This window comes from Schistocerca serialis, chromosome 7, assembly GCF_023864345.2.
Source record: "Schistocerca serialis cubense isolate TAMUIC-IGC-003099 chromosome 7, iqSchSeri2.2, whole genome shotgun sequence".
Lineage (NCBI taxonomy): Eukaryota > Metazoa > Arthropoda > Insecta > Orthoptera > Acrididae > Schistocerca > Schistocerca serialis.
The window spans coordinates 186314265-186331207 of record NC_064644.1 but is presented as its reverse complement, the minus strand read 5'-3'; positions in this window follow the sequence as shown (position 1 = coordinate 186331207).

Here is a 16943-nt window from a genome sequence, read left to right as displayed (position 1 = left end):
TCATAATAAATGCTATTAAAACTGTATAAACAACCAATGAAATTGTGTTGACTTGACAATCCCAAAGCCAATGAATACAATCAAAGCGGTAAGACGAGAATGTTGTATATCCCCGACACTAGTCAACATGTACACAGATGAAGTGAATAGTTAATGGAAAACAGTAAATAAAGGAGTATATTTAGATCATAACGATAGCCTAAATGCGCTCTTACATGCAGATGACCTAACAATGAATGTAGAGAACGAATATGACCCATAACTTGCAGCAGATAGCCTCAGAATACAATCTCAAATTGTCTGTAAGTAAAACAAAAGAGAGCATTTCAGTAGTCTTGAATAATAAAACCATTGAGTATGTAAAACATTTTATGCATGAGAGACAGTATATGATCAAGAGTATCCGGACACCCCCAAAAACATACTTTTTGATTTCAGGTGCATTGTGATGCCATCTATTGCCAGGTACTCCATATCAGCGACTTCAGTAGTCATTAGACATCTTGAAAGAGCAGAATGGGGCGCTCCGCGGAACTCACGGACTTCGAACTTGGTCAGACTAAATGTTACTTGTGTCATGTGTCTTTACGCGAAATTTCCACACTCATAAACATCCCTAGGTCCACTGTTTCCGATGTGATAGTGAAGTTGAAACGTGAACGGACATGTTAGCTCAAAAGCGTACAGGCTGACCTCATCTGTTGACTGACAAAAACCGCTGACAATTGAAGAGGGTCGTAATGTGTAATAGGCAGACCATCACACGGGAATTCCAAGCTGCATCAGGATCCACTGCGGCACAGTTAGGCGAGAGTTGAGAAAACTTGAATTTCATGGTCGAGCGGCTGCTCATAAGCCCGCATCACGCCTCGCTTGGTGTAAGGAGCGTAAACATTGGACGATTGAACAGTGGAGAACGATGTGTGGAGTAACGAATCACGGTACACAATGTGGCGATCCGATGGCAGGGTGTGGGTATGTAGAATGCCCGGCGAACGTCATCTGCCAGTGCGTGTAGTGTCAACAGTAAAATTCGGAGGCGGTGGTGTTATGGTGTGGCCGTGTTTTTTATGGAGGGGGCTTGCACTCCCTGTTATTTTGCGTGGCACTATCACAGCACAGGCCTACATTGATGTTTTAAGCACCTTCTTGCTTCCCACTGTTGAAGAGCAATTCAGGTATGCCGATTACATCTTTCAACACGATCGAGCACCTGTTCATAATGCACGGCCTGTGGCGGAGTGGTTACACGACAATTACATCCCTGTAGTGGACTGGCCTGCGCAGAGTCCTGACCTGAACCCCATAGAACACCTTTGCGATGTTTTGGAACGCCGACTTCGTGCCAGGCCTCACCGACCGATATCGATACCTTTCTTCAGTGCAGCTCTACGTGAAGAATGGGCTGCCATTCTCCAAGAAACCTTCCAGCACCTCATTGAACTTATGGCTGCGAGAGTGGAAGCATTGATCAAGGCTAAAGGTGGGCCAACACCATACTGAATTCCAGCATTAGCGATGGAGGACGCCACGAAGTTGTAAGTAATTTTCAGCCAGGTGTCCGGATACTTTTGATCACATAGTGTATGAATACAGCCACAACGTGGACCAAAAATTAAATAAATTTACTTCCGTATCTGGAACAATTGTAAAAGTTTTGCAGGTTATAGCCAGGAAAGAGACCCAATCGAGGTCCTAAGAACTATAGCAGTGCCAACCCTTAAATGTGGAAGTGAAGCAGGGGTGACATCAAGAGACCAAGAAAGTGGATACAGACTCAAGAAATGAGGTTCCTAAGAAGAATGGAAGCATGCACAACAGAAGATCGTAAAGGAGACGAGGATGGGAGGACAGATTTTGGAATATGTACTCTAAACGAAAAAAGAAATGAATAGGAGAGAATGGAAAGAATATGTAGACCATACGAATGAAGAAAGACTCCTGGCAAAGCACTGAATTATGTTTGCACTGGAAGAAGAAATGCAGGAAGGCCATATGGGATATTGAGTACCGTAGCAGGTAATTTGCCTAATAGATGATGAAGAAGAGGACAAAACACTTTCTGCTTACCGCTAGCCCCCATTTTTTCAACGCTTCTTATAACTACCGTCTGACTCTAACTGAGGCAACTACAACAGATGCAGAACGATCCATCGCAGCAGCGATAATTGCCGTATATTTTCCATTCCCTCTAAAAAAATATTACAAAACCTCAACAGTTATGTAAATCAACCGTGCATAAAATAAAATCGTCTACTGCCCATGAGAATAGCAGCTGAACGCTTCCACAATTAACTCCCATCCTCTCGTCAAAGAATAACACTGACATCCGCATCATTTCCGTCACTCTGACATGCCCTGAAACTTATGCGAGCAGGAATTGGGTCCCTCCTCTGTGGCGAAAGTTTACCTTCGCTCCCGTCCGCAGCTTCTGGCCACTCTCCCTCGTGCTTCTCAGCCTCCCTCAGCCGCACCCGTCCCCACTACTCGACTCGGCTCCGCAGGGCATTCCCGCAGGACCGCAGTCAATGGCTTGGAACTGTGCGCGCCACGTCACGCGAGACAGCAGAATGAATGTCTGCTGCCGCCTCCGCCTCTGCCGGCTGAGAAAGATCTCCGGCGCTGGAAGACGTTCTGCTGTTTGCGTCTCTCTTCTCAGGGGAATTCCTGCCAGAACGGGCCGTGCCGCACGAAGCGAACTAGGGAGCACTTAACCCTAGCCGTGGGAACCTTCATTACGGAGCGCTTCGTTTGCCTCGTCACAGACCATTACCTAGCACTCGCTTTCTACGGCTTGAAACAACCATATGGCCACAATTGCGTACTCAGCATGGCACTGTGAATATATCTCCAATAGCAAGTAATAAATTGCTCAAAAATGTTTTCCACCGCCAGCATATCTACTGGATATGTGTGGATCTACATTACTGGCCATTAAAATTGCTACACCAAAAAGAAATGTAGATGATAAACGGGTATTACAAAAGCAAAACGAGGATAATGGCATGTAGTCGAATTAAGTCGGATGATGCTGAGGGAATTAGATTAGGAAATGAGACACTTAAAGTAGTAAATGAGTTTTGCTATTTGGGGAGCAAAATAACTGATGATGGTCGAAGTAGAGAGGATATAAAATGTAGACCGGCAATGGCAAGGAAAGCGTTTCTGAAGAAGAGAAATTTGTTAACATCGAGTATAGATTTAAGTGTCAGGAAGTCATTTCTGAAAGTATTTGTATGGAGTGTAGCCATGTATGGAAGTGAAACATGGACGATAAATAATTTGAACAAGAAGAGAATAGAAGCTTTTGAAATGTGGTGCTACAGAAGAATGCTGACGATTAGATGGGTAGATCACATAACTAATGAGAAAGTATTGAATAGGAATGGGGAGAAGAGAAGTTTGTGGCACAACTTGACTAGAAGAAGGGATCGGTTGGTAGGACATGTTCTGAGGCATCAAGAGGTCACCAATTTAGTATTGGAGGGCAGCGTGGAGGGTAAAAATCGTAGAGGGAGACCAAGAGATGAATACACTAAGCAGATTCAGAAGGATGTAGGTTGCAGTAGGTACTGGGAGATGAAGAGACTTGCACAGGATAGAGTAGCATGGAGAGCTGCATCAAACCAGTCTCAGGACTGAAGACCACAACAACAACAAACGGGTATTCATTGGACAAATATAATATACTAGAACTGACATGTGATTACATTTTCACGCAATTTGGGTGCATAGATCCTGAGAAATCAGTACCCAGAACAACCACCTCTGGCCGTAATAACGGCCTAGATACGCCTGGGCATTGAGTCAAACGAAGCTTGGATGGCGTGTACAGATACAGCTGCCCATGCAGCTTCAATACCATACTACAGTTCATCAAGAGTAGTGACTGGCATATTGTAACGAGCCAGTTGCTCGGCCACCATTGACCAGACGTTTTCAATTGGTGAGAGATCTGGAGAATGTGCTGGCCAGGGCAGCAGTCGAACATTTTCTGTATCCAGAAAGGCCCGTACAGGACCTGCAACATGCGGTCGTGCATTATCCTGCTGAAATGTAGGGTTACGCAGGGATCGAATGAAGGGTAGAGCCACGGGTCGTAACACACCTGAAATGTAACGTCCATTGTTCAAAGTGCCGTCAATGCCAACAAAAGGTGACCGAGACGTGTAACCGATGGCACCACATACCATCACGCCGGGTGATACGCCAGTATGGCGATGACAAATACACGTTTCCAATGTGCGTTCACCGCGATGTCACCAAACACGGATTCGACCATCATGATGCTGCAAACAGAGCCTGGATTCGTCCGAAAAAATGACGTTTTTCCATTCGTGCACCCAGGTTCGTCGTTGAGTACACCATCGCAGGTGCTCCTGTCTGTGATGCAGCGTCAAGGGTAACCCCAGCCTTGGTCTCCGAGCTGATAGTCCATGGTGCTGCAAACGTCGTCGAACTGTTCGTGCAGATGGTTGTTGTCTTGCAAACGTCCCCATGTGTTGACTCAGGGATTGAGACGTGGCTGCACGATCCGTTACAGGCATGCGGATAAGATGCCTGTCATCTCAACTGCTAGTGATACGAGGCCGTTGAGATCTAGCACGGCGTTCCGTATTAGCATCCTGAACCCACCGATTCCATATTCTGCTAACAGTCATTGGATCTCGACCAACGCGAGCAGCAATGTCGCGATACGTTAAACCGCAATCACGATAGGTGTAGTGGGACGCGAAATTGAAGCTTCACCCATACACCAGCGTCAGCCCAGTTTGCAGGTGAATATAAGTTTAATTTAGTGTTTTGTTTATGTATTTTGTAATATTTGTAATGTTTGTGAATTATCTAAGGTTTTGTATTTATTTTTATGTTTCATGTACGGAGAGGGCGGCGCAACGAACGGAGACAGCATCTTCACTGCCGGGACCAGAGAGAAAATTGCTGGCCACTATACGTCGCGGGTCGACAGCCAAAGAGCAATAGAAGATCCTGAAACCGAGTTGTTGCGTCGTGGTTCTAAAAACTGAAAAAATAAGAATTTGAAATGTTTCTACAACAATGACGTCATAGAAAATTTAATCATGTTGTAAATGTTCAGTCCTATCTTGTCACGGCTCATGTTCACGTCTATATGTAGTATATATGAAGATAATAAACTAGTGTATACTACAAAAGTTTAAATACGTGTTCCGAGGAAGAAGTATTACTGATTTATTTGACAAGATTATTACTTTTTGACAACGTTCATCGCGAGTTTGAGTCTTAAAAATTTATTAAATGCGGTTTTAATATTTATTAAAGCAGATAACTTGCATTAATATAATTTCTGAGAAGAAACAAACGACATCTAAATTGAAAAAAGTTTGCGCAAACCAATTGGACTGACTGACGTAATTCTGCGTATACGACTCAAATGATGATGTTTTAGTTACAGTTTCGTTCAAGAACCATTCAGAGACAACTTTAAAAAGAATTTAAATAATTTTGAAGTGTTTTGTAAGTGACGTAGGTGACGAAGTCTGCACATGGTCATGTGTCAAAAGAAAATCATTTATACAGAACTTACGTCGTTACACTACATAGGCTACAATCCGACCTTTATCAAAGTCGGAAACGTGATGGTACGCATTTCTCCTCCTTCCACGAGGCATCACAACAACGTTTCACCAGGGAACGCCGGTCAACTGCTGTTTGTGTATGAGGAATTGGTTGGAAATTTTCCTCATGTCACCACGTTGCAGGTGTCGCCACCGGCGCTAACCTTGTGGGAATGCTCTGAAAAGCTAATCTTTTGCATATCACAGCATCTTCTTCCTGTTCGGTTAAATTTCGCGTCTGTAGCACGTCATCATCATGGTGTAGCAATGTTAATGGCCAGTAGTGTAGTTTCAAGGGGAGCAGTGGGAAAAAACTAAAAGAAATAATTTGAAACTAAAAAAAAACAAAAACAAGACTTTAGCGTCAAATGAAGAGATAATAACCACAACAATGGTAACCTATTCAAAAGTGCACATCTTATTACATCTGCTGCTGGGTAACATTCAGTACTGTCTTCCTCCACTCCCAGCACTGCATAATGCCTGATCAAAAATGCAGAAGTAGACACCTACGTAATATGAAATTGACAGCTAGATATTACGAGAGGTGGGCCCACCAGTAAAAAGCGACGCAGGGAAAATTCTAGAACGAAATTTTCACTCGGCAGCGGAATGTACACTGATACGAAACTTTCTGACACATTAAAATTGTGTGGTGGACCGGGACTCGAACCCGGGAGCTCTGCCTTTCGCAAGAAATTGCTCTCTACCAACTGAGCTTCCCAAGCATGACTCAAGGCCCTTCCACACAGCTTCTCTTACGCCAGTACCTCACTTGCAGAGTATTCTTTCGACTGTAGAGAAGCAGTAACACCTCAGTGACGTCGAATGTGGACCAGTCATTGGATGTCACCCGAGTAACAAGTCCACCAGGAACGTTTCAGTCCTTATAAAGTTGGGTTTAAGTAGTTCTAAGTTCTAGGGGACTGATGACTTCAGATGTTAAGTCCCATAGTGCTCAGACCCATTTGAACCATTTTGACTGTGAAGTGGAAACGCGAAGGGTCAACCACAGTTTAACTGAGACCAGGCAGACTTCATGTATTGTCGAACAGAGAACGCCGACCATTGCGGTTGGTGGTTGCCAAAAATCGCATGATATCAACTGAAGGAATTACACGTAAGTTCCAAGAGCAACCGGCCATCTAAGTAGCACAATGACTGTGCCTATGGAGTTAAAGAGAATGGGGTACAATGATCGAGCAGCAACTCAAAAGCCACACATTTCTCCAGTAGCGATGGTAGAGATGGTTTAAAGAGCAGAGCCACTGGGCAGTGGATGACTAGTAACAGGTAATTTGAATTGAAGAAGCACGCTATATCCTGTAGCAATCCGATGAAAGGGTTTGGATTTGGCGCATGTCTGGAGGACGTTACCTGTCATCATCTGTAGTGTCAACAGTGAGGTACGGAGGAGGTGGTGTTACGGTATGGAAGTGTTTTTCGCGGTTAGTGTGTGGTCACCTTATAGCTCTTAAGGGGGTTAGGACGTCAAACGGGACGACTTGGAGCACGAGAGACACCACAGGAATTTTTAATTTCCACTCTCTATACATTTAAAAATAAATTCATAAAACTTTGTCAGAATGAACAGAAAGGATTCAGGATTTACACTTATAGTGGTGGAAGTTCAAAAATGTAAGAAAATAATTTATTTTTTTACATTTGTATTTCACCTTTTTTTCACTAACCATTGGCTGCATTTGTTGCCATAGGTACACTTTTCTTCATAAGTAAGGGAGATTCTTCGATGAATTTTGCACAGCATACAAACCATTCTTACAGGTTTATGAAGCTCCAGAATTTTCCAAATCTATTAAAAATTGTGGTAAGAATTGAGATAATTAACTATAAAATTTGAGTTTTTTCTAAACATTAAGTTTAAAATGTAACAGCACATTCATTTTTTCATGAATTAAATGATTTCTAGAGTTTCATACACCTGTAAGTATGGTTTCTATGCTGTGCAAAATTCATCGAAGAGTTTCTCTTACTTACGAAGAAACAGGGGCGGTGTTCTTGAGGACAATATTATCGAAATGGGGGAGGAGGTAGATGAAGATGAAATGGGAGATATGATACTGCGTGAAGAGTTTGACAGAGCACTGAAAGACCTAAGACGAAGCAAGGCCCCGGGAGTAGACAACATTCCGTTAGAACTACTGACAGCCTTGGGAGATCCAGTCCTGACAAAACTCTACCATCTGGTGAGCAAGATGTATGAGACAGGCGAAATTCTCTCAGACTTCAAGAAGAATATAATAATCCCAAACCCAAAGAAAGCAGGTCTTGACAGATGTGAAAATTACCGAACTATCATTTAATAAGTCACAGCTGCAAAATACTAACACGAATTCTTTACAGACAAATGGAAAAAGTGGTACAAGCCGACCTCGAGGAAGATCAGTTTGGATTCCGTAGAAATGTTGGAACACATGAGGCAATACTGACCCTACGACTTATCTTAGAAGAAAGATTAAGGAAAGGTAAACCTACGTTTCTAGCATTTGTAGATATAGAGAAAGCTTTTGACAATGTTGACTGGAATACTCTCTTTCAAATTCTGAAGGTGGCAGGGGTAAAATTGAGGGAGCGAAAGGCTATTTACAATTTGTACAGAAACCAGATGGCAGTTATAAGAGTCGAGGGACATGAAAGGGAAGCAGTGGTTGGGAAGGGAGTGAGACAGGGTTGTAGCCTCCACCCGATGCTATTCAATCTGTATATTGAGCAGCAGTAAAGGAAACAAAAGAGAAATTCGGAGTAGGTATTAAAATCCATGGAGAAGAAATAAAAACTTTGAGGTTCGCCGATGACATTGTAATTCTGTCAGAGATAGCAAAGGACTTGGAAGAGCAGTTGAACGGAATGGACAGTGTCTTGAAAGGAGGGTATAAGAAGAACATCAACAAAAGCAAAACGAGGATAATGGAATGTAGTCGAATTAAGTCGGGTGATGCTGAGGAAATTAGATTAGGAAATGAGACACTTAATGTAGTAAAGGAGTTTTGCTATTTGGTGAGCCAAATAACTGATGATGGTCGAAGTAGAGAGGATATAAAACGCAGACTGGTAATGGCAAGGAAAGCGTTTCTGAAGAAGAGAAATTTGTTAACATCGAGTATAGATTTAAGTGTCAGGAAGTCGTTTCTGAAAGTATTTGTATGGAGAGTAGCCATGTATGGAAGTGAAACACGGACGATAAATAGTCTGGACAAGAAGAGAATAGAAGGATTCGAACTGTGGTGCTACAGAAGAATGCTTAAGATTAGATGGGTAGATCACATAACTGATGAGGAGGTATTGAATAGAATTGGGGAGAAGAGAAGTTTGTGGCACAACTTGACTAGAAGAAGGGATCGGTTGGTAGGACATGTTCTGAGGCATCAAGGGATCACCAATTTAGTACTGGAGGGCAGCGTAGAGGGTAAAAATCGTAGAGGGAGACCAAGAGATGAATACACTAAGCAGATACAGAAGGATGTAGGCTGCAGTAGGTACTGGGAGATGAAGAAGCTTGCACAGGATAGAGTAGCATGGAGAGCTGCATCAAACCAGTCTCAGGACTGAAGACCACAACAACAACAACAACGAAGAAACGTGTACCTATAGCAACAAACGCAGCCAATAGAAGTGAAAAAATGATGAATTTTCACAGGTAAAAAAAATTATTTTGTTATTTTTCTGAACTTCCACTGCTATGATTGTGAATCCTGAATGCTTCCTGGTTATGCTGACGAAATTTTATGAATTTATTCGTAAAAGTGTAGACAGTGGAAATTAAAATGTCCTGTGGTGTCTCTCCTGCTCCAAGACGGCCCGTTTGACGTCCTACCCCCCTAAGAAAAAGCTAAATTCGGATAGATAAGAGCACATTTTACACCACAGTGTACCTCGAAGAGGAGGAGACGAGTGGTGGTGTGCAAACGTGTAGTGCACGGAGAATTGCTCGAACATTGGATATACTCGTGAGCACGGCGCGCAAAATTCTACGAAATATTCTTCTTTGCTACCCATTCAAAATTACTAATGTGATGGAGTTGCTTCCTGTTGACCTGGCAGCAAGAGAGACCTTTGCTTTAGAATTTCTTGCTCCAATGGAAGTGAGGAATGATTGGCCGTGTAAGATTTTGTGGACAGACGAACCCCACTTCCATCTGACAGCATATGTCAAGACACAGAATTGTCGAATATGGGCAACGGAAAATCCACACTCAATTCAACCAGAACCACTTCATCCTGAAAAGGCCACTGTGTGGTGCGGGTTTACATCATTTATCATAGGGCCATATTTTCTCGAAGAGACAGGCGCTTCCGGTCCTGTTACAAGTACCGTCACTGGTAAGCGCTATGAGTGTCTTTTGCGCAACCACGTCATTCCAGCTCTCCAACAGCGTGGATGTGTGAATGGGATCATGTTTATGCAAGATGGCGTACCTCCGAGCATTGCAAATCCAGTTGAGCAGCTGCTGAAGCACCATTTCGGAAATGCTAGAATTATCAGCCGCCATTTCCAGACAGCCTGGCCGTCCCGATCATCTGATCTTAATCCGTTTGACTTCTGGCTGTGGGGCTATCTGAACGTTGTGTTCAGTGTTCCGATTGCAAACGTAGCTTCATTGAAGGCACGTATTGCGCAGCACATTCTGAACGTGACCCCGGAAACACCTAAAATCATTTGTGGAACATGCTGTTTCTCGAATTCAACTTGTTGCAGAAAACGGTGACAGCATACTGAACACGTTTTGCGCCAGTCACACGGAAATTAATTATCCGATTTGATTTTGATTGATGCTCGTTATGCGGTTTTTGGCCTCAGGACAATTAAAAACCGATGTGAGTAATGCTTTTCGTGCGGTTTTTGGCCTCGGGACAATTAAACACCGATTTTTCCCATCCGATGTGATATGACCTTGCCGTGGTGGATAGGCATACTTAACTAATACTTAACTAATAGTATCACACCTGTACACCCACGGACACTGAGTAGACTGTTTGTTTAACTTACACACCTTAGGCATTGTTGTATGATTCATTAGTCATTTGTAGTCGACCACTATTAAATTATGATGCTTACAGCGCCATTATTGCTACATTTTGTGACTATTTATTTTTCTTCTCCCATACGTTTTCCCCCCTTCTGCGATAATATTCCGTTGCAATTTGATGTCATTCTGACCAGAGGTGTTATTTCTACTGTGGTTTGAAAGTTTAACTTTAATTATAATCGAAAGAGTGGTCAGAAACAGTCTGAGAAGAGTGTAGGTTATTCTAAAAATAATTTTTAAGAAAAAATTTCGATATGATGCGTCGTTTTCCAGTTAATAAGCATCGAAGTTAGTCAATCAGAACGTTGGCCCGCAAATTCAGGTTGACAGTGAGACACAATTAGTGCCAGCTGTTCTCGTAGCATAGACGACAAAGCACGAGACTGCTCAGCCTTTGACTGAGATTCGATCCTTATTAGCGTTCCATGTCCAATTTCACGTTTGGCGACACCGTCTCTGGTGGGCCGCATGATTTTCTAATTTCAGTGCTAAGTAACTCGGAAACCACGTAACGTATCTAATTTATTTCTTAACAGTTATTTATCACCACGCCCCCCCCCCTCCCTTTATCAGACTTACTAGCTTCTCATGCTATTTCTGACCGCCGTGTATAATTAAGAGAGCTCCACGCTTTCAACGATGCGGTCTCGAATAGAGGAGTTCGATCTACCTTCGCCAATATACACCTCTAGATACCAGAAGACTCGTCATCGAAATGTGTTTGCAAGAAGTTACGGACTTCTAGCTAGTTGTACCACAATTTTGTGAACAAGCTACAAAGTAGTCCGTAGAACGGCTGCAGCTGGAACATGCGGTGTGGCCCGTTGCCGACGTGGACATTGCTAGGCGCATAGATATCCGTGTAGTAGTGCTGTAAGGAGATCTTTCAATAGATTTTTAAAACTGCTTACTTCCTGGCTTTATTTGCTGCCTTAGATAACTAGACAACATGACAAGCGAATAACGCTTAATCATTCATCAAGGTATACCGGAAGTTGTGAGACAGGCTCAGGGTCCTGACGCCTACACAGTCCATTGCGAGTCCCTACAAAAAATGCATTGCTTGCGAGATGTCAGATTTTGTGGAAAGTAAGAAATTTGCCTGTCACTGGTATTGTCACTGAAAATTATCGTTAATAGTAGCCAGAACACGTAAAGGAGTGCTCAATGGTAACAAACACCAAACACCGAACACCCAGATTGTGGAGTTTCTGTGTACCTTCTTCGCTCGAAGTATGTAGAGTCACATATTTTCCAGATGAAGGACAACAACATGACTAAGAACATTGGAAGATCCTCATTGACTGGTAAGAAAGGAACAGAAAGACATATCAAGAAGTGAAAAACAGCGCATAAACAAATTTTATTCTTTCCTCTTATTATCAGGTAAAATTAACATTCACGTTCAAGACCTTTATGAAAAAAATTGAGCTCCGACCCTCTTCCTCAATGATGTGTTTTAAGTCTCATAACATTAAAAGTAACGTAGTTGGTAACATGTTTGGTTGTTCGACTGAATTTTCTCCTTTTGAGAAGACAGGAGGAGCGACCTGTTTTACTTGCTAAAACATTTGAAAGCCAAGATCGTAAAATATTTCTTTATTTAAAAGAAAGACTACGTTATACGCCGGTCAAGGGGGATTTTCAGTACTTAGAATATGTGCAGGTTATGTAAACAGATGTTGTTCTGTGTACTGTGTTTATGTGACGTATATATAAATGGACATGGCCGTTTGCATAAGGTGGCTCATGTTTTTAAATATTTTAGTTATGACAAACATTTTATAATGTGCTGTCTTTTACCCACATGGTAAATTTGGCGTGAGGTGCAACTTAAAATGAACACGTGTCATGCAAAAAGACTTTTTAAGATGTGAAGATGACAGCATAGTGTGTCGAAAACAGTTGTTCTAAATGAATAAATATTTATGTGACCTCGACTTTAGAATGTTTTTATTTGGTTATTCATTGTTAAAGATGATTAAATAAACCTTATTGGTTTCACAAACACTATTTATTTATGTCTTATTCCTGTTAATTTCAAAACTTTTTGATATAGCTGACTGGGTCAAGTTGACTGGGGAAACATTAAGGACCTTGTCACACATTGAGCTCTCCCTTTTTAAAAGCAGGTACGGTCGGTAAAACAGTTAGTGGGTTAATAGGTACCCTTGTGTTTAATGAGAACGATTTTTGTGTCTTGAAAAGGACAGATCGTGTTCTTGTTACGGGCCATGCTGAAATTGAAAGACCCTCAGCTCAGGCTGCAGCACATAAAGACCAGTCCACAGAAACTCCTGACGAATCGCCTTTCGAATATCAGGTGGAATAAAACGAAGAACCAAGAGCTTCAACATATGCTGCTCCCACTAAGCCAAAACGGTGGTCTTTTAGATTTTATTCCATTTCCTAGAGAAGAGGAGCTGCTCGCCTGCCGTGAAGGCCGAGGGTGTGTCTACCGGCTGCCGTGTGACCCTCTGCCTTGCGGCGTTAAGCGCATGCGGTGCGGAAGAGCATATTGTCAGCATACAGCACTCTCGGTGGTTTAGCAGACTTTCAAGCGCGTGGAGCCGCAACGGTTCGGTCAGTTAGCTCCTCAACTGGCATCACGAGGCTGAGTGCACCCCGTACCAGTTCTCACATCAAGGAAAAATCCCTAGCAGCACCGGGCACTGAACTCGGGTCCTCCACATGGCAGCCATCTACGCTGACCACTCAGCTACGGCTAACCAAAGAAAGCCATGCGCAAAAAGAGTAAGAAAAGTTACAGCACGCAAAGAACAAACTTTCATATAAAAGCTGATGTTGGTTGATAGTCAAGCATACAAAGCGGAAAAAGAACTTTTAATACAACTGACAAAACTACCAAGGAAGGCAGATTACAGTGTTTTGCATGCTATGATTGTACGTTGGCCGGCCAGGAGAAGATTGGATAGGGTTTTACAAACGCTGCACATGGCGGGATGTCGGGTGTCAAACTTTGTTAATAATCCTTTCATTAAATACTACCAGATAAGAAATACATAGCAATGTTTAATTAATTAACGTACTGTCTTATAATTTCTAAGAATAAAAATGTATTCAACTTTTCTTAGTATTGTTGTCTTGTGCATCGGTAAAAGTCATCTTGCTTCAGTTCAGGGGCAAGATGGTCCTTTTACATTATCTTTTAAAATTGCCGAAACAACTCTGATTGTATTAAAATAAACATTTACGACAGTAAGTCAAAATAATACAAGGCCATATTATTAATACGTGCAGAGAAAAACAAACTGCCTCCAAATATGAATTTATTTAGTAAGCTTAGCTGATAAAATCGTCAGCTTACCCCGTTCTCCCATATGTTCCTGGTCTCCTCACACAAAGGGCCTATTGGTTCTTGAAACCTCGTACATATACAAGGGGAGTTCAATAAGTAATGCAACAATTTTTTCTGAAAGCAGGCTGGTTTTATTCGGCATTCCAGTACACCCCATTATTACCCACTCTTTTGCTACAAAACCTTATTTTTCAATGGGACGGCCTTACCCTACTTTATGGGATGACCTGTATGCCTGATGGTACCACCCTAATGGTGGACGTGAGAGCCAACATCTTGCTGCATCAACAACCTACCATCCACCTACTGCTTCCTGTGGAGTTAATCATCCTTCATTGGGCCAAACAGATGGAAGGACCTATATGCCCAATGGTACCACCCTACTGGTGGACGTTAGAGCCAACATCTTGCTGCATCAACAACCTCCTATCATACACCTACTGCTTCCCACAGAGTGCATAATCCTTCGTTGGGCCAAATAGATGGAGGTACCTATATGCCTGATGGTATCACCCTACTGGTGGACGTTAGAGCCAACATCTTGCTGCATCAACAACCTCCTATCAACCAACTACTGCTTCCCATGGAGTGCATCATCCTTCATTGGCCAAATAGATGGAGGTACCTATATGCCTGATGGTACCACCCTACTGGTGGATGTTAGAGCCAACATTTTGCTGCATGAACGATCTCCTATCATCCACCTACTGCTTCCCATGGAGTGCATCATCCTTCATTGAGCCAAATAGATGGAAGTCAGAAGGCGCGAGATCTGCGCTGTAGGATGGATGAGGTAGAACAGTCCAATGAAGTTTTGTGAGCGCCTCTCGGGTGAGCAGACTTATGAGAGGCCTTGCGTTGTCATGGAGAAGGTGAAATTCATTTTCATATTCGAGGCTAGGAACACACTGAAGTCGCTTCTTCAATTTCCTGAGCGTAGCACAATAAACTTCAGAGTTGAAAGTTGCGGAAGGACATAAAACAGAACCCCTTCAGAGCTCTAGAACACCGTCGCTGTGAATTTACAGATTGAGGGATCGGCTTTGAACTTTTTCTTCCAAGGAGAGGTGGCGTGGCGCCATTCCATGGATTGCCGTTTTGTTTCCAATTCGAAGTGATGAACCCATGTCTCACCGCCTGTGACGATGTTGGAGAAAAAATTGTCACAATTAGCCTGGTAACGCTCAGGCAATTCCGCACAGATGGTCCTTCTTTGCTCTTTATGGTCAGTGGGTAGTTTCAACCGTATCTGAAGTGAGAGTGAATTCCCATGTCAGTGGCGAGAAAGACTGATTGACCCAGTACTGAAACTGGGCAAACACTCCTTATGAAGGACAGCTATCGCCCAGTTAGTCTCACTAACATTCCCTGCAAGTTTTTCGTATGTGTGGTGGGCCGGCAGCTGTGTTGGTACCTTGTGTCTCATGGTCGTTTGGCTCCATCCCTGGGCAGTATTCACCAAGGCTATTCTTCCACTGATGATTTGGTCGTGTGCAGTCTGGTATCTGGTCAGGTCTTGCCCAGCGTGGACACCTTATCACTGTATTCTTCAATTTGCAAAAGGCTTATGACGCTACATGGCATCATCTCATCCTCACTACCCTACATGAGAGGAGGCTCCGAGGCATGCTCTCGATTTTCGTCCAGAATCTCTTGACACACTGTACATTCTAGATCAAGTGGTGCTCCTCACAGTAACCCCCATATACAAGATAATGGGCTCCTGCAGGGATCCGTATCGTTTCCCTTTTTCTAGTGGCTGCCAATGGTCTATCTGCAGTGGTGGGGTCTGCAGTGTCATCCTCCCTGTATGCTGATGGTTTCGGCACTGTTACTCATCCACTGTCGTTTTTGCTGAATACAGACTGCAGGGTGCCATATAAAAGATGCATTCCTGGGCTCTCATCCGTGGCTTCTAGTTTTCGGCCACCAAGTCATGTTAAGCGGCGAGAAACGCAGCGGGCACATACCCTTGAGTGCCTCAACTGGCGGACGAGTGTGTCAGCACCGCTAACAGAGACCACAAGTCGCGCAGCGAGATGTTTATGATTCGTCGATCACCACGAATGAGGGCATCTGCACGTTCTAACATTGAAGGAGTCGCACCTCTGCGCAGCCAGCCGTCATGCAGGAGACTGAACAGCTTTGCTCTTTGCTATGGTGACAGACGCCGCGCCCAACGACCCATCGTGCTTTAGTTCACTGACACGTCTACGTAGACATTCCGCAAGCGGCTGTGAACATCTGCAACGCTCTGATTTTACAGCAAAAGGAACTCAATGACTGCTCCCTGTTTGGAACGCACCTCCATTACAGACGCCGTTCTGAAGGCTATGTAAAGTGCCACCATCCATCGGAACTTCATGAAACTATAGAGACTGAAGCGGGAATATTCTACAATGTACCACAACAAATTCCGCACATTTTCAGCTGAAATTGGTCTACAAAAATAAATGCGTTGCATTATTTATTGAACAACCCTCGTGTAATAAGAATGCAACACGTAACGAGCAATGTGTCTGCTATGCACGGTATTTTACAATGGCGGGTTTGGTTGAGCGTCTTGTGGCTGACAAGTTGTGAGGGGCTGGGGGAGGTAGGAAACTGGACCACCTCCGACTCCTCAAACTCCTCTCTGGCTGGACATGGGGGTTGCACCCCTCTACTGTCCTCCACGCCTACATATCCTTAATCCGTCCCATCCTCTATCATGCCAGTACCGCCTGGATATCCTCCCCCCCCCCCCCCCCTCCAAACTGTACAAGTCCCTCCAGATCCTCGAGCGCCATGCACTCCACCTCACTTTCTGTATACGCCTCCCATCCCCCACGCAGATCCTCTATGACCTTATTCCTTTCCCCCATCTGCTCTTTCCTCGAACATATCCGCATACTCTATACCTCCTGCCGCCTTGATCCCCCTCACCCCCTGGTTGCTCCTCTCCTCTCCGTTCCCTGCCCTCTGCCACGCCTTTACTGT